The sequence below is a fragment of the Canis aureus genome, chromosome 3 (assembly GCF_053574225.1).
Source record: "Canis aureus isolate CA01 chromosome 3, VMU_Caureus_v.1.0, whole genome shotgun sequence".
Lineage (NCBI taxonomy): Eukaryota > Metazoa > Chordata > Mammalia > Carnivora > Canidae > Canis > Canis aureus.
The window spans coordinates 52,450,629-52,454,860 of NC_135613.1; positions in this window are offsets into that span (position 1 = coordinate 52,450,629).

Sequence of the window (4,232 nt, forward strand, 5' to 3'; positions counted from 1 at the left end):
GCTAAGGTCACAGCGGCAAGGCAGCCCCAAGCTCCCCATCCAATGACATTATTAGGCTATAGTGGGATGAAATCTCAGATGGAACTCATGTGAGCCACCCTATTAATGTGACCTGTTTTCCTTCATCAAAGTGAATGTAGAAGGACTGTTGCCTCAGTTGAACATTCTTTAAAATGTAAAGGAAGTGGATTCGGTTGCAAGTAGGTGTCACAGCTCGTGTGTGTGTGTGCGTGTGTGCGTGTGTGTGTGTGGGGGGGTTGGGGGCACTGCCTACCAGCAATGCTTCCCACCCTGTCCCCCTCTCTTTGCACGTCTCCATCCTAGCTTGTGGCCAGGGAAAGGCAATGTGATTTGATCATTCTGGGTTAAAGCCACTGGGTCGGGCCGCATTCACTAGAGGGCAGGGTCACTGCGCTAAAAAGTCATGCATCCATGTGCTGCCTCTTCTTGGGCCTCCTTGTTGCTATGACTGTTGAGAGGGCAGGGAGGAGCATAGACCAGAAATAAAGAATGTGCATTCCGACACTGTGAGTATTCCTTCAGCTAGTTGGCCTCGAATGTGTGCAGTGACTGTTTCCTTGGGGTCCCGGGTACCTCCAACGGGCCTGTTGCACAGCTGGGACTCGCTTGCCCTCAAGAATACGGGAGCTGGAAGTGCGTGTTGCACAGAGTGGCACCCATGGTTGTCCTTCACTGTTGGATACATGGAATTTGCTTGATGCCAATTCTTGGGGCCACTTCCATTTGTTTTCTCTATATGTGGAGGGCACAGGATGTGAATAATCTTTGTCCAATAGCACCTTTTTAAAAAAGATTTTATTTATTTATTCATGAAAGACACACACAGAGAGAGGCAGAGAAACAGGCAGAGGGAGGAGCAGGCTCGCTGTGGGGAGTCCAATGCGGGACTCGATCCCAGGACCCCGGGATCAAACCCTGGACCGAAGGCAGATGCTCAGCTGCTGAGCCACCCAGGGCCCCTGTCCCAACGGCACTTATTAGTGTTTGTGCTTCTAGATTCTCTTGAGGGCCAGGCATTGTCAATCCTTTCCTTTCTCTCAAAACTCCTTCCACCTCTGTATTTTTTTCTGAAATTGCTCCCTAACACTCTAGACCCATAGAACCAAATGCTTTCTCTGCTGTACTTTCCCAAAGGAGCCCTGATGTCCATTGCAAGTTGAATGGATAAAAAAGATGTGGTGCATACACACAATGCAAGATTCCTCCGCCACCAAAAAAAAAAAAAAAAAAATTGAGATCTTAACATTTGCAACGACGTGTATGGAGCTGATTTATGATGCTAAGCAAAGTAAGTTTTGTCACCGAAGTGATGTTTCTGAATCACAAGCAGGATCACTTTGCTTCCTACCTAAATCCTGCCGTGGCTCCCAACTGCCACACTCCTGAGGGTGCCATAGAAAGCTCCATATTGTTCGACCCCAACAAAGTCTACCTTAGTTCCTGCCCCTCCCATTTTATTGTCTGTCTACTAGCAATGATAAATAGTGTTATGAACACAGAGGCTTTTCTCTGTTTTTCTTTTCCTAAGATGTTTCATTTTTTCCCCGAGAATGCCTTCTTTTCTCCTATGTCGAAGCATCCTTCTTATATTTCACAGCCCAACTCAGATGACCTTATTCAGGAAATCTTCCTTGACAGCTCAGGCCGGCTCCTCGCTTTGCTACTTTCCTATCTCCTATGCACTCCTGTTATTGTATTTGTCAGGGAGGATTATCGATACTTTTTAACACAAAAATCCTTCCAGGGCTTTATGGGCCCCTGGGGGACAGAGACGTTGTTTTCATTCATGTCCATAACCCACTATCTATTTTCCCTTTTGATTTTATGTTGCTAGTTCCCTGCATGACTCATCTTGTAATAAACTGTCCTTCGGCCTAATTTCTGATTGAATTATTATATATAGACGGGTGTTTCTCGTCTTTATCTTCTCTTCTACAAAGAGCTTCTAAACTTCTTGAAGGCTGTGGCTACATCGTATTATTCTTTATATTCACCAAGGTGTCTTATAACAGGGCTCTCAAAGAGTAGTTGGAACAGGGGGTGGTGAGATGATGCCTGGGGTGTGGGGACTGTTTTGTTCTGATTCACTCCATTCACGCTTTCCAGAGATGACGAAACTGCTTTTGGTTCATGTGGTCTGATCTGGGAGTTTGCTTTTCCAAACCAATTTTTTTTTTTTTTTTTGCTTGGCAACTGGTCACATTCTGTTTTCCTGACTCCTTACTTTGCTCAGCATCCCTGCTGTCTCCTCCGCTCCCCAGAAAACAGAATGGAAACCCATAAATCCCCGACCTGCTTCAGATGCCCTCACAAATCCTGCATGCCTGGCCTCCTTAACCTGGGCCGCCTATTATGGCTAAGGAATAGTGAAGCACTACCCAGTGTGGGGTGGGAGTATGAGGGTTTGCAGGCAGCCGTACGACTCAGTGAGCCGCAATCACTCGAGAGCATTCCAAACTGCTTCTTTACTTCATCCCACGTCTCCAGAGCTGTGAATGAGGCAGGAGAGTTCTGGGGGACACCGTGTGTGGGAAGTATTTCCCTCCCTCTGAAAACAACAGGGCCCACTCAGGGAGTTAGAACATGCTAAATAAAGCTGACATCTCACTATTGAAGTCAGTCCATTCCAAGTAAGAACGCCTGAAAAGGGCAAAATCCAAGTGCGATTAAAACCAGTTAATGATAGCAGGAAAGAAAATTCAGGGTGGGGCCGTGTTAGCCAACGACACCCTCACTCATCTCAGGAACCTGGTGTCCAGTAAAAAGAAACTTAAAAAAAAATCATTCATGGGGCACCTGGGTGGCTCTGTTGGTAAAGCACCTGCCTTCACGTCAGTCACGATCCCAGGACATGATCCCTGCATCAGGCTCCCTGCTCAGTGGAGAGCCTGCTTCTCCCTTTCCCTCTGCTGCTCCTCCTGCTTGTGATCTCTCTCTCCCTCTCAAATAAATAAAATCTTTTAAAAAAATCATTTATTTCAGCCAAAGGCCAAGGGATATTTGAATCCACTGGATGTTTCTGTAGCAAAATTCCTTTTTATGAACATACGTTGAATGGATGTGTCAGTTTTATAGAAATTGACCCAGGCATCTCTCAGACTTAAATGCACAGGGTGTTAAGACGGGGGTTACAACCCTTAGCATGACTCTTCTTGTAAGTTTTTTCTTTTTTCTAAATCAAGACTATCTTTTTTAGCACAGTTCTGGATGCGCAGCGAAACTGAAAGGAAGGCACAGGGATTTCCCATACACCATCTGCCACCGCATGCCCAAGCCTCCCCTAGCCAAATGGTCTGTTATAACTGATGGACCTATGGTGATATATCAGAATCACCCATATTCCAGAGTCTCCATTATTGCTCACTTCTGGTGGTGTATGCTCTACGGGTTTGGATGAAGGGCTAATGACATGGATCCACCTTATAAAATAGTTTCACTGCCCTAAAAATCTTCTGTGTTCCATCTCATTCACCACCCTCCCAGAAGACTTTTCCATTTTACAATTGTACTATTTTCCCCAAGCTTCAATTCAAATGCACCTTTACCTTGTCGAAGCCCTTCTGAGTATTTCCCTTTGTGATCCTCATAGCCATCCTGTGAGGTATTGAAGACACTTAAAAAATATTTTATTTATTTATTCATGAGAGACACAGAGAGGGAGGCAGAGACACAGGCAGAGGGAGAAGCAGGCTCCCTGAGGGGAGCCCAGGATTACGCCCTGAGCCGAAGGCAGACACCCAAGTGCCCCTGAGGATACTTTTTGATGGCTGGAGTAGCTGCCTTAGAAAAGAGGGGCACTGAGCCACCAGAGGTTGTCCCTCCAGGTAGAGGTGGAGCTAAGACCAGGTCTTGGGGCTCCCCGCTTCTGTGGGACTGCTCTTTGTAGGAGCTTTTGCAGCCTCTGCTTTGACAGTTGACTCAGAAGCCTGCTTGTTTCCCTCTCTGGGTATCCACATGCCCTGCCTTTGACAGGTGGTTTTTTTTTTTTTAATTCCTCTGGGTGGTCAGTATTCAAGTCAGGGAAACTTTAAACATCTCAATGCAACTTCCTGGCTCATGCAGTATTTTCTTACAGTATGTTGCCAATTCCTGTTTTTCTTCTGGAAAATCCTTTATTGTGAACTGACCTTGGTGCTGACCCATTCCATTAAAACACACACACACACACACACACACACACACACACACACAATGAAAAACCTCACACACAC